Raw genomic sequence first — 21594 nt, 5'->3', positions numbered from 1 at the left:
ATACGGGTAGTTATCCATCTACTTGCTAGTACTGCAACAATGAAAGCACTTTCCTTGATCAGGGTGTTGCCCAGGGGTGTACAACATATAGAGTTCATTAGTTTTTCATTTTGTTCAGAAATCTTAGATAATCGAAAACACATAAGAGAAAAATATATCTGTATATGCACTAACATTCAAAACATGCATTTGCATAAGTCGTATGCATTTTTTTAAATCTGGGGCCTACTTATAATGTACAGGATATCTGTAATGTTTAGGCTGTAACTTATAAACAATGATTTGTTGTATTTTGTTATATCATACAGTATAATCTGTCAACTATACAACAAATATCACTATCTGGAATCTTGTAAGGCAACAGGGCCAGTATGACTGCCTCCTTGGCAGCCCTATCAGCTAACTTGTTTCCCGCTACACCCATGTGGGAGCCAGAGAAATGTAATTCTGGTGAGAACTCTCCACAAACCAGACGGCAGGTCATGGATCCGCACCACAAGAGGGTGCCATAGGAAACAAACATCAATAGATTGTAACGAGTTCAAGGAGTCGGTACACTGCAGAACGTGCCGACGTTCACCGGACAGCATCTACAACAGAGATCCAAGGATGGCATAGAGCTCTGCTGTGTACGTGCAAGAGGTTTCTGGTGGAGAAAAACGAAACCTCTTATTATCGACAAAGAATGCACAGCCTACTTTCGCCCACCAATCATCCGTGTAAATAACTACTGAACCTGGATAACAGGTAACGATGAACAGGAAGAGCCTCTGATAAGTGCAGGGGTCTGTGTTCACTTTTGGGCCGATGTGCAGATCCAGGACAATTTCAGGTCGTCGTATTAACCATGGAGGTACCTTATTTGGTCGTCTAACAAGACAAGGAACTAAAGGTACATCAAATAATCTGTAACTACTATCCAAGCGCATACAAACTAGCTGCGTTGCTCGTGGCTAAACAGCATACAGCACATCACATTCAGCGAGAGGATAGCAATGGGGCTTCTATAGAATGCTCCTGTTGCAAAAATAACTCTCCTGTGATGGATGCTATTCAGCTTCATAAGAACGCCCTGCCCTGTTGATCCATATGCTGCCCTAATAGATTATGTGTGGGTCCCAAAATAATCTACTATTGAAAAGGAGCCCAAGAAATCGGTGTGCATCAATTACGGGAACAGTCCCACACCCCCCTCACTAAATAAAGCTCAGGAAGGGGATGAAGAGTGCACTTCTGGCAGAAGTGAACAACAGAGGTCTTTGTAGTTGAAAACCGAAAGCCATATTCTAAGGTCCATGTTCCACTCTCCTAATAGCTTGCTGTAATTGTCGGTCTGCAACTGCCATATTTTATGAACTATGATGCAGAGCAAAATCGTCCACATACAGCAACAGTACTACTGCTGAACCAGCAACAGCAGCAGTGCTATTTATGGCAACTGCGAACAGAGTGACAATGACAACCGATCGCTATGGGACTCCATTTACTCAACCCTCCCTATCGTGATTTATGAGTTTCATGTCCGTATTGACAGATTACACATATACAGATAAGGATTTCCACCTTATCAATACTGTTTATTGTAAAAGTTTTTTATCTTACAGTACCGGTTTCGACCTTATCTGGTCATCATCAGCTGAACATAGTTTTGTACCTTTACACATATGTTAGGCAATAATTGACATTGCTCTGCCTAAAGGGAGATGCCGTGAGAAAACAGCATACCTGAATGTGTCCAAATTGGGCATGCTAAATGTAACTGAATATGTGTTATCATTTGGTACCTGGGTATAAAACTGTCTTCTTTAAGACTTGAATTTGACTATGCAATCTATTCTAATGCTTAAATCTAAATTGTATACACAAATACAATGAACACATTAAAATACACTGAATACATTAAAACAACATGTGTAAAAACACTTCATAGATTTGAATATGCGTGTCTTGCGTATATCTTCATTTGACTCCTGTGCTAGAGCTTTTATACATAGTTATGCATCAATTGGTGCTTGTGATCGTAGGTAATGATGTGGGTCTCTTAAAATGTCCTATGATTTGCTTAAAAGATGTCTTCATGTGTACATATAATACAACACTTTCGTTTTTAAAAAGATCCGGTTGTGTAGATAGAGGTATGTGCAGCTCTGCTGTAAGTGGAGTCGTGTTCTTTAAGTTAAAAGCAGATGATGTGGTCCTGATCATTCATGAGTTGTTTAATATTAGATTATGGTGGAGGTTCCTTCCTCATCTATACCTGTGTGTTGGTGTTATAGTTATCTGTGAAAAATAAAATAAAGTGTAAGTAATGAATTGTAAATTGAAAGAATGCCTGAGGGTGTGTACTTACTATTGTTGTCCTGGCCGGGTTGCGTTCGATCTGAGAGCTTGCTTTGGGCTTGTGTCTGCTGTTGTGAGGGGAGTAAGCGGAGGGGTAGGGAGAGTTGCTGTTGTGGGAGTAGGGGTGGAGCTGGGCGTTTCGTTAGACGGTTCTATGGCACGTGTTATGTTCTGTTTATTAATTATTTTTTTAGGACAGGGATGACTTTATTGAAGATAATATTGGTTTTTTCTGTAATTTCATTTATATTCAAATTGGGATTAGCGTATTGATCTAAGGATATATAAAACTCTTCTGTTATATTGACCAGGGGGCCCTTGGGATTTATGTTTAGTATTTTCATGTCATTTTCGAAGTTGGTGAAACTGTGTTTATATTATTCGATGTGCTGACCTATTACATGTTATGATTCTCATATTTTGGTCTGTATTGAAAAGTTTTAATTCTTTTTTAAATTTCTTTTTATGTATTGAAAACGTGGAACAAATAAACTTTCATATTTGACTTTAGTGCTGGCCTATCGCAGAAAAATGATTATGTTTTATAGCGCTTACGTGTTCATTATATCAAATAATTAAGTTTCTTCCGGTGCATCCAATATAGCTGGTCTCACAAATGTTACACTTGATGCGGTATACTCCTGATTGGTTGTATTTGTTGTTGTTATTGATTGTCTTAACATTGTGTAAAATATTAGTATTGTTATGTGTAGTTTTAAATGCTAATTTTAAGTTATATTTTTTGAAAACATTAGTTATGGGATATGTGTGCATTGTTGAAGGTAAATAATATGTAATCTTTTTTAGGTTTGTCTGTTTTTGTCAATTTGGTTCTGGGTTGAGATTTGATTTTGTGAATAATTTTATTGAAATTTTTTTTCTTGTATCCATTGTTTTAACTATGTCATGTATTAACTCTAATTCATTGTTTAAATCTTCTTTTGATAGCAGTATATTAAAGGCTCTATATATCATGCTGTAATAAGCTGCTTTTTTTATGTGTATTGGTATGGATTTTAATCGTGTTTGAAGTATGTGTGGGTTTTCTATATATTTTGTAGGATAGGTGGTTTTTGTGTCTGGTTATTGTTATGTCTAAATAGTTTAGGGTGTGGTTGTTTTCAGCTTCTTTTGTGAATTTTATGTAGGGGTCTATTGTATTAAGTTTTTCCAGTATGATGTTTTTGTCATTGGATCAGTTGTTGGTAAATATTACACTAGCCTGCCAAAAAAGTGCGGTAAAAACGAAAATAGGTGGGTTTTATGGATTTCTTAACACACAATTCGAGAAAAAAAAAATAGTTTTGGTGTATCACGTCTGGTTTAGTGGCAATTTTACAAAATGTTATTTTGTTCCTACGTAAAATTGTTGATACTTAAGTATTGATAAATTTTTTTTTTTTTTTGCTATTTGCTTTACGTCGCACCGACACAGATAGGTCTTATGGCGACGATGGGACAGGAAAGGGCTGGGAGTGGGAAGGAAGCGGCCGTGGCCTTAATTGAGGTACAGCCCCACCCAGCATTTGCCTGGTGTGAAAATGGGAAACCACGGAAAACCATATTCAGGGCTGCCGACAGTGGGGTTCGAACCTACTATCTCCCGAATACTGGATACTGGCCGCACTTAAGCGACTGCAGCTATCGAGCTCGGTTTGATTAAATTTGATATATTAATGTAAATTTCAGCTTGCAAAATGTTATCATATTTTGCATGCATTAAATACACATAAATGCTGCTTTGTAAGCATGTGGTGTGTCAGGCCTTTACTAAATTAAAGAAAACAGCCAACAAATGCTATTTTCGGAGATATGTGTCCTGGATAGAACTCTCCAGGCATACCAAGTGGTCAGTGGATGAATGAACAGCTCAAAAACCACACTGGTACTGGGACAAAACACACTATTTTCTCCAAACACCAAACAAGCCATCAATTCATCGTACTCTCAAATAGATTACAAAGAGAGCGAATAAGAAAAATAGGTTTGGAACTTCCTGCATACTCTGGATCCTTGTCAGGCTTCAGGAAAGGAATTGTTATTCCCTCTCTCCACTGCGACAGAAATTCATCCTTTATCCAGATTCAGTTGAACACCCCAAGAAGATATAATAAGCTATCCTCGCTGAGGTGTTTCAACATCTGGTTATGGACATTCGCTGGTCTGGGAGCAGTTTCCTTGCAAAGCACCAAGGCACTGCAGAGTTCGCACTCCATAAAGGACATGTTATAATCCTCTGAAGCGTGAGTAGCAAAATCTAGATGATGGGTGTTCTGCCTCCTACTTCAGAGCAAGGAAATCAGGATGGTAATTCCTGGAACCAGACACATCTGCGAAAAGACTTGCTAGATGATTAATAATAGTGGGTGGAGCAGGAACGATACTGCCTGCATTGGAAATTCCCAATACTAAGGATAGTCCTTGTACCCCAAAAATATATTTAAGTTTAGTCCATGCTTGAGATGACTGTATGTGACATCATGGACGACACATATCTTTCCCATAAAGCCTTCTTGCTTTGTCAAATAAGAACTCGCGCCTTAATGTGGAGTTTTTTTTTTAATGTAACCAAGTCGGCTACAGTAGGCTGCATATGATAATATTTAGTAGCACAACGCCGTTCTTTTACAACTGCTGCAAATTCTTCGTTCCACCAAGGAACGCGTTTTGTCTTGGAGACCAAGAAAATGATGGAATGGACTCCTCAGCAGCAGTGAGAATAACTTGTACATCATCGTTTATGCTTCAGTATTTGTGTCGTTACAGACAGTGAGTGATGTGAACTTTTTTTTTTTGCTAATGGCTTTACGTCGCACCGACACAGATAGATCTTATGGCGACGATGAGGTAGGAAAGGCCTAGGAGTCAGAAGGAAGCAGTCGTGGCCTTAATTAAGGTACAGTCCCAGCATTTGCCTGGTGTGAAAATGGGAAACCATGGAAAACCATCTTCAGGGCTGCCGACAGTGGGGTTCGAACGCACTATCTCCCGATTACTGGATACTGGCCGCACTTAAGCGACTGCAGATATCGAGCTCGGTGATGTGAACTTTGGACCATCACCACATTTAAGTACCCATTGGGAGAAGCCTGAAGGATTTCTGTTTCAACAAAGTAAGAATAATGGGGAAATTGCCACTGTCACAGATATCATGTACATCCGACCGAGGCAGGGGAACAAGTGCATGGCTGCACAGAATGTACCGTGCACTACGCTAAAGGGTGTTGGTTCCCCCGTATTCAAAGTGCATAAACACTGTTCCAACCCCCATCATCTGAGGCAAGGCACTTCAAATCCCCATAAAGGTGATGGCCGTTAAAATCACCCAATAAGAGGAAAGGAGGTGGCAGCTGATCTGTAAGATCAATTACATCATTGATATTAAATAGGCTGGCCTGGCGAGAAATAAACATTAAAAACTGTAGTTAAGATAGGAAATGTGTACAGCTATTGTCTCCAGCCGGGTTCTTAGTGGAACTGCTTTGCTGTGGGCATCAGAACGAGTGAAAATACCAACACCACTGGAAGACCGGTTAGCATAGTCCCATTCTGTCAGACCGTATGATGATCTGGTCTAGGATTAGTTTCAAGAATACAGACTATACTCGCCATGAACTAAGTGATTAGCCGGTGCAGCTTAGTAAAATGCCTGTCATAACCGTTATAGTTCTACTCTAACAGCACCATAGTGTGATCTTTACTAAGATTTTAAGTTGTAAGTAGCAAGTTGCTTAACCTACATAAACATCATCTTCAGAAGATGAAGTCTGATGCTAGATGTCCCTCTCCTCGTCATTGGACGAGGTGATGGATAGTGAGCACTTCTTTGATGCCTTTTGGGGCCAGGGTTTCTTCCCATGAGGGAAGCGCATAGGTTTCTCAGCAGGTGTACATATACCCTCCGCATGGAGAACATGCGTCCCCATTTGCAGGAGGAATGGGGGAGCGCCTAGTATGTGCTCCCTTCTTCCCCACCTTATCCTCAGGTTTAGACAGACTGGAAGCGTGATTCCCAGCCCCCGTTCACGATGCCACCTCCACCAGCTTAGCCCACTAAGCCATGGTTTGTGGTTTTGTGACATGTATTTAATGACAGTTATCACAGCTGTTATGTGTAGGAGGGATGGGATGATATGTAACTTGATTAGAGATTAATGTATTTATTTTTTTATCATATATTTTTATTCATGGATGTTGTATATGTATACATATAGACGAGTTTGTAAGTTCTCGGCAAGTGACAATCAAAAACGAAAACAAGAGTCATCGATTGGACCAACGACATTAAAAATATAGACTGCTAATCTGATGGCCATCTTAGAATCTACATGAACCACTGGCAGCCATGATACTTGAAGGCAAAACATATGCTTATTTCCTCTGAATCTCCTTTTCGTTTTTATCTTCACAATTTGTTATACGTCGCAGCGACACAAATAGGTCTTACAGCGATGATGGGATAGGAAAGGCCTAGGAGTGGGAAGGAAGCAGCCATAGCCTTAATTAAGGTACAGCCCCAGCATTCGCCTGGTGTAAAAATGGCAAAACCACGGAAAACCATCTTCAGGGCTGATGGCAGTGGGGTTCGAACCCACCATCTCCCGGATGCAAGCTCATCACTGCGCGCCCCAAACTGCACGGCCAACTTGCTTCTGAATCTGCCGTAGGAAGGATCTGGAGAAATTGTTGTTTGATGGAGTTCGGTCTCTGAGAAGGCGTACAAGGTTGAACTAAATAAATAAATAAATAAATAAATAAATAAATAAATAAATAAATACATGAATAATAAATGTAGGCTATGAATTCAGTAGAATGAAGTCAGGTGAGGATTGACCAAGACAGGTCCGATAGAAATATTAAAGCGTTGAAACTGGTAGAATACCGTTTGTGGAAGGAATGCTACACTCAGCCAGGGGTCCAGTGGTCTCACGTTTAGAATCTGGGGTTACCCCGTTTAATGGCCCCTTACAACAGGCAGAGGATGTCTCAAGAGATATTCTACGCCACAACCAATGGGCATATGAGCAGTTTGTTGTACAGCAGTTATCAGAAGGTAGCCGTAAGTAGCAGACTGCATGAAACGAACAAACTAAATCAAGAAGCAAAATTAAAAAATTATAACAGAATGACACTGAAGGTATGTCATTAAAAGGCAGTGGTATCTTTCTATACCCGTGTGAATTACTCAATGAACTGCTGTATGTATAACATGTCTTTCTGTAGTGAATGACTTTATTGTTAATGTATGATGCCAAATTATCCATCCTTCTACATATGTGTATGTATGTATGTATGTATGTATGTTGGGTATTCAGCCCGAAGGCTGGTCTGATCCTCCACAGTTCCACCAAAGGCTATCACAGACAGCTTAGGCATCACTGAAGAGGCATACTAGGGAAATGAGGAGTGAGGTAGTTTCCCGTTGCTTTCCTCACCGAGCCAGAAGTTGCTATTGCATATCAGTCTGCCAAGCCCACTGAAATGCATGCACCAACCGACCCTATGGGCGATATTTTCACACCAATCATAGCAGGGACTGGCTGAATAAGGAATGGTATTACTAGCATCGCTCATACCTCGGTCACTTTCATATTGTCAAAGCCAAGGATGAGACTGAGACAGGTCAATGAAAGTAATAAATTGCTCTAGCCCATACCAGAAGACATAGCGCACTGTAAACACTACATCTCGCCAGCAAGGGCTCCTACACATGTAATTCTTCTTATAACCAAGCAAATGCCTACCATACTCACTGCACTTATTTCATTATAACATTAAGAGTGTTTGAAAATGTGTTTATTTTTAAATAAAACTTTAATTTGCAATAACATATAATCCCATCAACTCACTGAACTGATAATAGGGCTAACTATTAAGGCCAAGAAGTGGCAGACACCATGGCAGTTACAGGCAAAAGTTAGTTTGCTGTGCTTCAAACAGGGGCACTGTAATGAGTATGTTCAGCATTCTATATTTTCATGCCACTGGACTGGACAATGTTTAATAAAAGGAAATGAATATTGATGGTACAAAAAGAGAGCTAAGTTATCAAGTGTGTCATAATCTTTGAAGGATCGTATGTGAAATGGAGAGTCAAGAAGACGCGTCTTGTAGTGAGCAATAAGACTGAAGAATTACATAAGACAATGGCGAGTTGCACGTATCTTTCTTTCATCACATAAAAAAAAAAAAAAAGGGGAAGTACATTGGAATGTTGTGGTATTTGACACAACTGTATTAATTTTTTTCTCCTTTAGGAACAGAACGGAATAGTACGGAGATTACAAAACTGGCATTTGAAGAATGTAAGTTATTAGAAGGAGTACTAATGAGTAGAAGCATCTTCACAATTTTTTTAGTGACGTGAAATGAAGGCAAGACTTAATTTTTTTTAGAACTTGCTTTACGTCGCACCCACACAGATAGGTCTTATGGCAACGATGAGATAGGAAAGGCTTAGGAGTGGGAAGGAAACGGCCATAGCCTTAATTAAGGTATAGCTACAGCATTAAGCAAGATTTAATAATAGTAAAAGGAGTGTAATTTATATAAGAATTATGTTTCTATAAGATTGAGGTAAGAAGAACATACATATTTTCTGATATAGTCTGACTTATAGAAGAAATGGTGCATTTTGAGGTACAGTAACGAAGTCACTGGCAAGATTCAAGGTCGAATGAGAGTAATAAGTAACACTTGTAAGATGTCAGCCAGTGGGTGTTCAAGTTCATCAAAATGCTACACATAAATTACTTCTCATTATTTCTGTACCGGGAGGTACACCCGCCCCATTCATTCAAAAGAAGTGCCTTGGAGAATGCCATCTGATATATGAAGTTTGCAACAACTAATACAAGTAGTTTGGTCTTTTCTCTACATATGTCTCTACAAAAAACAAAAAAAAAACCCTGATGTTATGCCCTCTGGTGTAAAGAGGAATTATCAAAATTGTTAAGTGATTTTTGTATTTTAAGGTTTACCACAATGAGTTGATTATATCATATGGCTTTACAAGTACACAAAAAATCTAATATCAAATGGAAATGTCAAAATTTGACAACCAGTCCAGAGCACTCTGAGTCACTTCGTGTAGAAGCCTCAGATCACCGTTAAATGCTCGAAGTGGGCACTCCTTAACAATGTGTTCCATTGTCTGCTCCTCCGCTCCACAGTCGCAGATGAATGAAAACCCTATTTCTTCAACATGTAACCGCATCTCCCTTGACCCGTTCCAATTTGGTTCAGCTTCGACCAGGTTTAACGCGGCAGTTGGAATCCTTCAACCTTCTTTGTTGGATCTTGAACCAAGTGGGCATTGTTGGGTGGATGTTCATGCCAAAGTTGTCGCCACTCGGAGGTCATGTCGAAAGAACTGATACTTTTAAAATCAGTCCAGGGTGGTTTGCGTGATTTCAGACGAGTTGTTGGTAGGTCTTGTAGGGCATCGTAAAAGGGAGAGTTCTTATGAGAAGAGATCTCCTTGAGCAAGTTTACCTTAGCTGCTTTCCTCCTTAGATCTTGTGGGGCAATATTAGCTACGACAGGTAACCACTGAATGGGAGTAGATCTGACAGTTTGTAACTGTACGAGTGTATGACTCGCAACTTTTAGGTTAGGAAGTTGTCATAAAAATAATTTTAATATAAAGTAGTAGGTATCTTGTGAGTTTTGAATTGAGATATAAGAACATTACATTCTAAGAAGAATCTGGTTGTAGGGAATTATGTATTTATGTTTCTTTATATTGGTGTAACCTAAATTTGTGTATGAATCTGCACATGGGATAGCAGTAAAGTTTATGCAACTAGGAAAACAGCTACTATATCGATAAAGACAGTTGAAGTTGGTTTAAAGTGTGGCAACATGTGGATTTTGGTGGACGTTGTGCTGTACAGAGCGAGTCTGTATATATATGTGTGTGTGCTACAAGTTTATTGCTGTTATCGGGTATTATTGTGCAGGACTGTTACAGTTGCTGATTATTGCTATTGAGGTCACTGTTGACGACAATTGATACCGCGAAGTGGGTGCTGCACGAGCATCTTTTACGTGAGCTCTATTACTAGACCATTACAGAGTCAAGAAGGCATTGCTCGTTTATGGGGATTGCTAGTGAGAGGTTGGTGAGAGATAGTGTATGGTAACAAATACAGTAGAGACTGTATTTGATGGTAATGTTTGATAAGACTATCGATTTCCCCTCGCCGAGGAAATGCTTATTGTAAGCAGCCGTTAAATGTGCAGTGTGGAGGTGATATGTACTGTATGTGGTTCACAGAACTAATTACAACGTGATGAAATAAGTTGTAGCCCAACTGTTCATCACCTGCGTATTCGTGGAAGAATAGCACGAGTTTGTAAGCTATTTATCGTCTCAGTAACCAGTATGGACTCTGAGTGAACAGTTTTCCTTCATACTTGTTTGGCTCTAGTTTTCTTAAGTTCACGTAATTTGATATTTTATTCGTAGACACTTGACTTGACATTGTACGTAGATGAGATTTGATTTAATATCACCTAGCATGTTGAGGTGCATTATGTTAACACCTCATACAGTGACATTACTTGGTATTCTGAAGTGGTGATGGTGCTTTTCGTTCAGTGTATATACACTACGAGGTCAAAAAGGGATGAAGATCTCGTAGCTTACTTCTAAATTGTCAGCAATAGGCCAAGCAGTCTACAACCTGTATAAAGATGAGGGGAATTGGTGCAGTATTTCCTGTGTGGTGATGTTTTGGACTGACCAATCAACCTTTAGATGGTCGCAAATTGAAAGGCTCAGAAGTCAAGATTTAAGAAGTGAGCGTCGTGTTAGGTTAGGGATGCACTTAGCAAGTACTGGTAACTGGTTTTATATCATAACGCGAGTTGAGGCATCTTGCCCTTCCTAAATAATATTTTGAGTGTAAATTATATGTGCTGAATCTATTATAAGGTATGTATGTACAGTGTAAATATTAAGTTGTTTGTGAGTGGGGGGATGGAGATGTACATTTTTGTGAGTAATATTAGACTTTTGATAAACTTTAATTTTTCAGTAAATTTAATAGTTAAGCGTATGATAACTTTTATTTATGGACGGAAAACCTGGCATGTTATCCAAATTCAATTTCAGGGGTAGACAGGTAAGGTTATATAGCGAGTTTGGAGCATCGTCAGCCTGATGACTGTCGCCTTGCGAGAAGGAGTTATGTCATGCTCTGTGAGTCAATTATTCCTGTAATTGTTTGCAGGTGGCGTCTAGTTTCACTTAAACATTATCCTTGTGACTTTTCATTCATGAAGTGTGTTCTGCTTAGCCGGTCAGTTACAAGTTCCAGTGAAAACTCTCACGGCTTCATTAAGCTGGACAACAATCTTTGTTATGTGAATGCTGTTTTGCCATACAGGAGCACAGTATTCACCAGCAGAATATACAAGAGCGAGTGCAGCAGAGCGTAGGGTATTGGCGTCCGCACCCCAGCTACTTCCGGCAATATTGCGGAGTAGATTCACTCTGGAGCCAAGTTACTTAGATAACGTGATGCACTGTTGTTTGAATGTCAAGGACCGATTCAGAGTGATTCTTTGTTTTTGGTATGTTAAAGTTGACAACACTTCGATCTCTTCCCGCCAACTTAAGATGTTGGCCAATAGAAAATTTTGTATATTTATTTTTCTGCCAATCAAATTACGTCTAGTATTTATTTAATTACCCAATAAGAATTGGGGGTGTGTCAGGCTTTAGCCCAGAGCTCTCTAGAACCTTCCTCTCGGGTATAAAAGCGGGCACATTTTTGACCAGGTGGTCTTATTCAACGCTCCAGTTCAGTGTGTGTGTTTACAAAGGAGGTGGGGTGCCTCGCCATCAGCTCAAGGTAATGGCAGTCCGGATTTTATTAAGTGATAGTCTTTGAAAGCTAGCTCAAGGGGATGGTTTCCAGTCTTGACTAATGTAACTTTAATTTTCTAAAATGTAACTTTCAAACAAGTCCAAAGAACTTAGCCAAAATCAGGGAATAGAGAGTGTGATACCCTCTCAGGTTGCCTATCAACTTGATTTTGAGGCAACTATGATTTTGTAACCTTTTTCAGTTTGAAATCCTTGTAATTTAAATATTCTCTCCATCTAGTCACCTCGGTAGTATAGACTTAGCCTCTGTAACTTCGGGCCAGAAGCCCAAATAGGGTTTTAAGCTTTTAATTGCAAATTTCAAGGAGTGCAAGTGTCTGCCTTCACATCATTTTGATTTTTGGGCCAGTAATTTTAACCTGTTGTTTTCCACAAAGGCCCGGTAGATTGGGTATTCGATACCCCTGGAAAATTCTATTTCATTCCTTTTTGTATAAAGATGTTAGACTGTTGAACATAGAAGACAGTGAATACCGTTGGAGTTTGTAAAATGTAGGTTGAGCCTTTGAGAGGCCTGGAAATTTCTGGAAATAGATTCCTAACTGTACATTTTATAGAACATAGATGCTCCTTCTATTCATGTAGGGGAGTTTGTGTCAGGGGCGGTTTCTCCATAAGGTTGCAGGTTTGCGCTACCCCCATTAAATTTTTATGTTTATTTTAGGTAAAGTTTCATCATTTGGATTACTCAACTACTGTATTTTCATTCAACAAGACAAACCTTTCAAGAGCTTGAAAGAGCAAATACTGGCTACAGGATTCTTTACAAGCCGGTACTCTTAGATGTTCACTGCAGGAGCCGAAAAGTTTGCAGTGGAGAGTCAACCTGAGGTAGGATGAAACCTGGGCTGCTCGAGGGGTGCGCGGGGCTGCTAGAAGTGTGCTTTTGGGCTGCTACAGGGGTGCGCAGGGAGAGGAAAAGATAGGCTTGGCTTCTTATACATTGCTTAAATGGAGGTTTATCAACCTGGCTCCTCCTACCACGGCCGACTGGATCCCTCGCTGTGCTAAGGAGATAGCTAGAGCGAAGCATCAAATCAGCCGTGCCCCTACGTAACCAACTACTAGCAAAGTCGCTAGAGACCGCTGCTGCTCAATGTGAGATTCTGTTATAGAACAGGAGTGTCATCTAGCGACACTGGATGGAAGTTCATCTGTGGGATCACGGCCGGTTGGATCCCTCGCTGCGCTCAGTAAGGAGCTAGCTAGAGCTATTCGTCCTGGCTAGAGCGACGCATCAAGTCGGCCGTGGCTGGATATATAACTAAAGGCACTAAATTTGAAAATAAACACCGCCATTCCTTTCAGTATAGTCGTGAGCTTTGTTATGTGCGTACAAGCTAAGTAGCTTATTGATTTCATTGTGTAAATATTCATGTCAGCATGTGTGTTTTTATTATTGTGCGTTTTTATCAATTACGGGTGTTTTGCCAGATCATGAATCCGGTGCAGTCTTTAACGTCTAGGCCGTTTCCGCAACGAACTGCCAAGGAAAAATCCGAGGTGAAACGAATGGGTAGGCCAACGCGACGTTTAATTTCGAAACCAGATACATTACAAAAGGATATTTTTTCAATACCGGAATTAGGCTACCTCAAGGTGTTTCATTTCAATATGGTAAAAGAGTTTTTAAATGAAAAAATGTTGATGCGTTGTAGTAATATTCCTGAAAATAAAAATGTTTGTTTTATTTTTAATAATAAAAAGTATTGTTGAGGTATCTAGATTTGAAAATTAGCCTGTAAGCATATTATATCATTGGTAAAAATTGTGCACCACTGAACCTTTTAACCACCAGCCGCCACTGGTTTGTGTAAATATTGAATGGTGCCGTTGGAAGTCTATAACGTTGTAATGTTTGGAGAGTGGTCTCCTAGAGCAAAAAAGTGCTCTAGGAAGAGTGTATATTTCAAATACCCTGTCTCCTGGTGATGTAAAAGAAATTGGGAGGTTCGTCTCCTTGACTGTTCTTAGAAGGAGCCGCAGCGCTCTTGGAGAATGTATAATTAGGGAGCTGCAAGCGCAGGTTTGCTAATGTGTTATTTGTTGATTGCTCTGATTTTCTAAAGGTTGTTACCTAACTTGTAAGCAAAATTTTGGTACCTGAAATTGTAAAGTTTATTTTCTGAAAAGAAACAAAAATAGAAGAAATATAGCTATAATTTTAAAGTTTTAAATTAATCTTCTGACTACCCTATTTTGACCCACTGATACCCGCACCTTCTTTCACCTCTGTCCACCATGGTATCTCCGTAACAATTTCATTTAAAAAGGAGCTTGTAAATATAATTCTTGAAGATAAAGAAGGTATGTTACGAAGGGCGTACTAGACTGTTTTACACTATTTTTTTCTACACAAATAAAGTATATTACACATCAGTTGTTAGGTCCACCTTCTCAAACATAATTTCCTTGTAACTGTATGCACTTTTGCCATCGATGTGTCAGTCTCTCCAGACCTTCCTGAAACCATTCCTTCGGAGTGCTGCGTACCCATGCCTTGACAGCTGCATCCAGTTCTGCAAAATCCGCAAAAAAAAAACCACCGACCAAGCAGAGGTTTCTTCATGTTCCCGAACAGGCGATAATCACTGTTCGATATTTCTTTGGCGGTGGACTGCCCCTATGCTTCCATTAGATTGATGGTTATTTCGTTTTTGGCTCATGGTAATAGAGCCATGTCTCATCACCAATCACAAGCCTAGCCATGAAGTCAGCTGGATGTCCATCATGGCGTTGAAAAAGTTCTCTGCACAAGTCCACACGCCTCTGCTTTTTGTCTGCAGACAGAATCTAGGCACCCACATGGATGACAACTTCCCCAACTGTAAGTGGCCCTGCACAATCCGCAGCCGGGTGTTTTGGCCAATTCCCGTGGATGCCTCCATTTCCGTAAATGTGATGCATTTCTTTCCTTGGATAGCCTGTTCGACCCGGGCAATGTTGGCTGGTGTTGACAATGTCACATTCCTTCCAGAACTGGTTACCTTGTCCACAGATGTGCGCCCTGTTTTCCAATTTTCCACCTAGTTTTAAACTGTTTTCCATGACAGCGCATGTTCTCCACAGACTGCCACCAAGCGCCGACGAATTTCTGCAGCGGTCACACCTTCTTTTCATAGGAACCCTGACAGTTGCTTTCCATGTTGTCTGCTCCTATGCTGACAGTGTTATTATGAAATGGCTATGATGAGTGCATTCATTGGCCCCTATGCGTGTGCTGCTACCAAACGGTGGAACAAGACACTAGTTACACATCACCACCTTCAAACGTGAAATGTGAACCATACCTGGACGTACAAAAAATAAAGTGTAAAACAACATAGTACGCCCCTTGCATTAATATATGGTTTTTTTTAGTTACTAAGTTATTTACTAAATTGAAAATATATGTGTATGAAATGATTTGTCTTAACCTTGCTATAAGTTTTGAAAGGATCCGCACATATACACATGAGAAAAAGCTTATAGTGTAGACTTAACCACCTGAAGATACACCTTTTGAGATAGTCGTTTCTATGCTCAATTCATTTATATTTTCTGTGAACATTTTATTTGATAAAAGTAGGTAGGAGTGGAGGTTATACGCTCAGCGAAGGGAGACTTTGTGATCACAGGAGCAACTGCTGCCTTGAGTGAAGCGATCTTAACAGAAGGTGTTGCTGAAAGGAACAACTAGCCTGATAGGCTCTGTGTTATAATGCTGAAATCTAGTGTCTTGACAGGTACATTCATGAATTAAACTTACAGCGCACTTTGTGTTAAGAAAGACAATCCAGTGTCTTGATCTCCTGGATCAACATCTCACCGAGGTAAGACAGGACAGTTTCTATTTTGAAGAGAATGAAGACCAGAGCAGTTAGTGCACCTGTTGGGAGGTGTACACCGTTTCATACTATGAGCTTCTTTTCTACATTTACCACACATGGATGGATTTGAATGTGATACCATGTGTCAGAAACTTTGGTATTGATCAACAATATGTTGTTACGTTGATTTTCTCTCGTAACATTGACAACTTGAGAAAGACAATGAAAGCACTGGTGGCATCTTCACCGTTGACTTTGCGTGTAATGCACAGGGCGTGTGTTGCGCCACGGTTCTTCATAATACCAATATAAATGGTCCGTTATTGGACATCATAAATTTTCCAGCTAACTCATTCCTGGTTGCCAGCATTTCGCCCCCGTGTGCTAGGCTGGGCTCATCAGTTGGTACCTAGCACACCTACCAAGACGCATGGCCAATGCATACCGTGAAGGCCACTGCGCAGGCTAGTTGTAGCCACTGGCAGTGCCAATGCACTGTGAGAGACTTCGTCTCACTACCAAAAATTGGTGCCTGCTTGGCCATCAGATGATATCTTCAATCAGTTGATCATCAGTGTTCAAGATCGGGCCGCAGTGGAAGATGATTCCGCGAACCAAATTCAGGTTTTGAGCTTTCCCACTTTGACAGGAATTTCACCAAAGTGGTTGCACTTGAGCAACTGGTCAGCTTGAATGGCAACGCGTGTCTTTCACAACAAAGTATCATTGCACATTTTCTTAAGGTCTTCCAGTTCGCTGCAGACATCTTGTATAAGTCTGCTGAACAAAACAGACTTCACCAGCATGAAGTAATTCCCATCGGTTCTGGTAGCAACCAGGAACCTAGGGAAGGTGGATCCCATATTTTCCCACTGCCTCTGTTCCCAGGGGTTGCGCCCTTGAGAGAATCAAATGTTAGAAACTTGGGTGGCAGACCACAATGGACAGGTTTCGACGTTCAAAGTAATTCTGAAAACATCTTCCAGGAATGCCACCCACTCAGGGGCCTCTGTAGCCGAACCAAGGAGCCAAAGCAATACCTACCTGGTCACAGCCGGTATTGCCTGGGGTCCAATGTTGAATGATACTTAATATAGGCTGACTGAGGTAATGAGCACCAGGGCATATACAGAGAGTGATAAGAATAAAAAAGGAATACAAATAAAATCGATAAGTAATATGCTACCGTATGGAATTTGGCTGTGTGGGGGACCTGTTTTGTCAGGCGGATACTACAGCCAGGTACATGGCACTCCCACCCGATGGGTTGGGGATACAGTCTGGGCTTTCGAGCACAGTCGCACATTAAAGAGGACCCTTCCTCTTCATGGTGTAGGACAGTGTTGTGTGTGATATACAAGTTGCAGATATATTGAGGATATCACGGATACCCAGTCCCTGAGTGAAGGGAATGAACCAATTAAGATTACAATCCCTCATCCAGTCGGAAATCGAATCCAGGGCCCGCTGAACCAATGGCCACTAGGCACATTAATTTTGATCAGTCTACAACTAACCTTTGAGAGGAGATTTATGGCCATATAATCGTTTGTTACCTTCTACGACAGGCAGGGATTACATGTGGGTGTATTCAAGCACTCCCATCCAGGGGGTAAAATTCAGGGTTCCAAAAACCACAATCCATTTCCGAGCTTAGATTGACCCTTTTAGTCAGCTCTTATGACAGGCAGGGAATACCGAGGGAGGGGGGTATCGTATATCCATCATCTGCGTCCTCACCCGTGGGAAAGGTGATCAGGTTTTTAGCAGATTTTTTCACAAAAATGATCGCAAATTTGCCTATCAATATATAAACAAAAAATGAGATTTTCTAAATTAAGGTATGGTTTTCTGGAGAGCATCACATACAGTGTGCTGCAGATAATTCTTCGACTAGTCACTAACAAAACAGAAAAAAGCGATTGTTCAATACGGCAACAGGTAAAATATATACTTTCAGCATGACAGTGTCCGGCTCCTTGGCCCTCCTGCCTGTGCTATAGCTGTCAGAATATTAGGACGGTATTCTGTCTTGATTCGTTATGCCCAACTAAGGAGCGCATTTGAATTATTAGCACATTTTTGGTTTTTTCTCTTCTCTTCCTAAAATCTCATGCTTTTGTTGTGTTCCTTTTTAGTTTGTTCAGCCCATCCTGTATTTAGTCGGGTGGCCTTAACAGAAAATTTGTGTTTGTGATTTAAGATTCTGAATTTTATTCTATCTTGAATGGTTTTTTTCATTAATGCTAATTTTATTTAGGTCTTCACTGATTTATTTTAGCTAATTATTGTGATTTTTCAATGATAATGGTAAGTTTAAAATTATCTTTGTGAGACTGTTATTATCCATTCTATATAAGGATTAGGACTATATTATTATTATTATTATTATTATTATTATTATTATTATTATGGTATAATAGTTATCAGATATACATTTTCTAGTGACAATTTAATATATGCAATTTTGAAAAATAATTTTTGCCACCAAGCAAGATGACCGTGCAGTTAGGGTCGCGTAGCTGTGAGCTTGCATTTGGGAGGTGGTGGGTTCAAATCCCAGTGTCAGCAGCCCTGAAGATGATTTACCGTGGACCCCATTTCCACACCATGCAAATGCTGAGGCTGTACCTTAATTAAACCACTACCTTCACACTCCTAGCCCTTTCCCATACTTGTGTCACCAAAAAACTTTGATGTGTTAGTGCAATCACAGGATATAAAATTTGTGGTTTTGATCCATATTGAATTGTGATCACAATAACAACTAAACTTATGTCGAGTGGGACATCTAAACATAATGGATCTACGCGAGGCAGTGAAGAATAAAAGGACAGAGGGAATCGAAGTTATCGACACTGTAGAGGACTTTGAATGCGAGATCTGTCTCCAAGGAAAGATGACAATCACTACTGATCTGCATTCAGGGCAGTCGCCCAGTTGGCAGGTACCCTATCAGTTGTTCTCCTAGCCTTTTCTTAAATGATTGCGAAGAAATTGGAAATTTATTGAATATCTCCCTTGGTAAATTATTCCAATCCCTAACTCCCCTTCCTATAAACGAATATTTGCCCCAATTTGTCCTCTTGAATTCCAAATTTATCTTCATATTGTGATCATTCCTACTTTTACAGACCCCACTCAAACTTGTCTACTAATATCATTCCAGGCCATCTCTTCACTGACAGCTCGGAACATATCGCTTATAATGTATACAGGAACATATTTATTATTTTGCCACCTATTCAATACAATGCAGAATGTTAACATATGAGTTAAAACATTGTTTAAATACAATGAGACATATTTCGCCTCTTCTTATGAGGCATCCTCATTCAATATCAAAACCTTATTTTTTACCAGGTACCTGGTTAAAGATTATTCTATAATATGTTTGAGGATGATGTGTGTGAGAAAAAAACTTACAGTTCATCATAAAAATGTTTCTGAAATAATTAAAACTCTAATATAATGATAAATTCGTACGCAATTTACTTAATGAAGGAGACGTCATTTGATCGTAAATAACTTGATTAATGGCTTGAAGCCGTAGTCAATGCTTGATGTTGAAGGAAATTGACAAGCTAATACATAGTAGAAGGAATATAAAATCGCTTCAATGTTGAATATACAATACAATACAATGATAACACATTGATGAAAACGTACGTCTATGTGAAAGGTTCAGATGCTGATTCTCTCCTAATCATAGTTTATGTTGATGACATTTTAGTTTTGTCACAGAACTCGAGAGATATTGACGAGATCTGCAAATTTCTACAAAAGTCGTTTGAGGTCAAAGACCTGGGAGACATTAATTATTGTCTCGGGATTGAGTTTTCTCGAGATGAATCCAGTATCACCTTGAAACAGTAAGGTTACGTTATGGACATCTTAGATCGCTTTAGAATGTCTGATTGCAAGCCTGTGGCCACACCAATTGAAGCTGGTCAAGATCGAGTACTTGGTCCAAGGATGATGGTGCGAGGACCCCTACAGAGAGCTCATAGGCGCTCTTATGTACCTATCGACTGAAACACGTCCAGACATATCTCATGCAGTGAGTGCCTTAAGCCAATACAGTGATTCTTTTGGCAAAGAATGCTGGTAAGCAGCAAATAGGGTACTGAGGTACCTGAAGGGTTCTTCTGACATGGGAACCACTTTTGGAAATGATACCAGTAATTTAAATGGCTATGTAGATGCTGATTGGGCTGCATGCATCAACAATTGCAGATCATACACTAGCTTCGCCTTTACAATGTATTATAATCTATCAGCTTCAATGTCCATATTGATAGTTTGAGTACACAAGTATAAAGTCGAGAATGTTACACCTAATCAATACTTTATTACATGAGGTGCCTAAAATATTTCAATCACATTAAAAACACAGTACCAGTTTCAACCCATTATTTAGTTCATCACCAGCTGCTGATGAACCTGCTTATTCATAACGACTGTACAATAAAAAACATTACCTAGTCTAAACTTGAGTGACACAAATTTCATTAAAATGTTACATAATGTTAAAATATACTTCAGGTACACATTAGCGTGTCGACTGTACAGCTATATTACAACAACACTGGAGCTCAGAAGCTTGCTGAAAATCATGTTTTCCACTGTTGGACATCATTTTGTATGAGAGGTTCTTTCATCTGGGGACATTCACCTCGAATACTTGTCAACTGAGAAGATGCACGCCGACATATTAAACAAGGGACTACCGAAGCACTAGAAGTGCTTAGAATGTCTGGGTGTAAGAAGACTGAAATGTTGAAGCTGGTTCAGCCTTCAAGAGGGGATGTTGAGTATATTTATAAATATTCATATGACTCTGGCAGAGCCACCATCAAGTAGCGGCACCTACACAGTACGGTTTTTTATTTCCATTCTGACACGCCACGATTACAATCTCCAAGTCTATTGTTTTCACTGTATCCATCTGTGATTTACGTATGTAATAAATATTGTCATTCTAATATAAACCGTACTGACCTTATTACTTTCTGAAAAATTGTGCCTTTTCAACAATATATTTTACGTGTTGTGCACATAGTTCAACCCAGATGCTTTTAATACCTTTTAACGTCATTTGTATATGTTTATACATTTGTTTTAGTCATTAGATGTGTTTGTACAGTTTTGTATTATGGCTAATGATGGAAAACCAAGGCCGAAACTAGTTCCTATATTTAAAATGTAATGTAAACATTGTGTAATATAATATTGAAAAGGTGGGCCATTATGACATTAGTTTAGTTATTATTGTGTTAGGGGAACATTAAACCACTAGCAAAAAAGATATACCTTTTGCCCTGAATATGCATTTACAATGTACGCACTAACTCCTGAAACACTGGTAAAGTATATTATTCCAGATGTGAACTACAAGCTACATCACTTTTGCATTCCTCTAGATACTTGGAAAAGCATGCATTTGGCAAACATAACCAGGCTCTAGTGATAATACTTAGCAAGGTTACACACGAAGTAAAATGAGGCAGAGAGATTAACAAAAGCTGTTATATATTATATCACTCTAAA

At 39.6% G+C, this 21594-nt stretch overlaps 1 protein-coding gene across 2 annotated transcripts in view; it reads right to left on the bottom strand.

The window, feature by feature from the left end:
* Positions 1 to 21594, bottom strand: part of Ubc6 (ubiquitin conjugating enzyme 6) — a 100332-nt gene that overhangs the window by 51100 nt on the left and 27638 nt on the right. The window lies entirely within an intron of this gene.

This window comes from Anabrus simplex, chromosome 3 (assembly GCF_040414725.1).
Source record: "Anabrus simplex isolate iqAnaSimp1 chromosome 3, ASM4041472v1, whole genome shotgun sequence".
In the NCBI taxonomy this organism is placed as follows: domain Eukaryota; kingdom Metazoa; phylum Arthropoda; class Insecta; order Orthoptera; family Tettigoniidae; genus Anabrus; species Anabrus simplex.
This window is presented reverse-complemented; position numbering and strand designations above follow the sequence as displayed.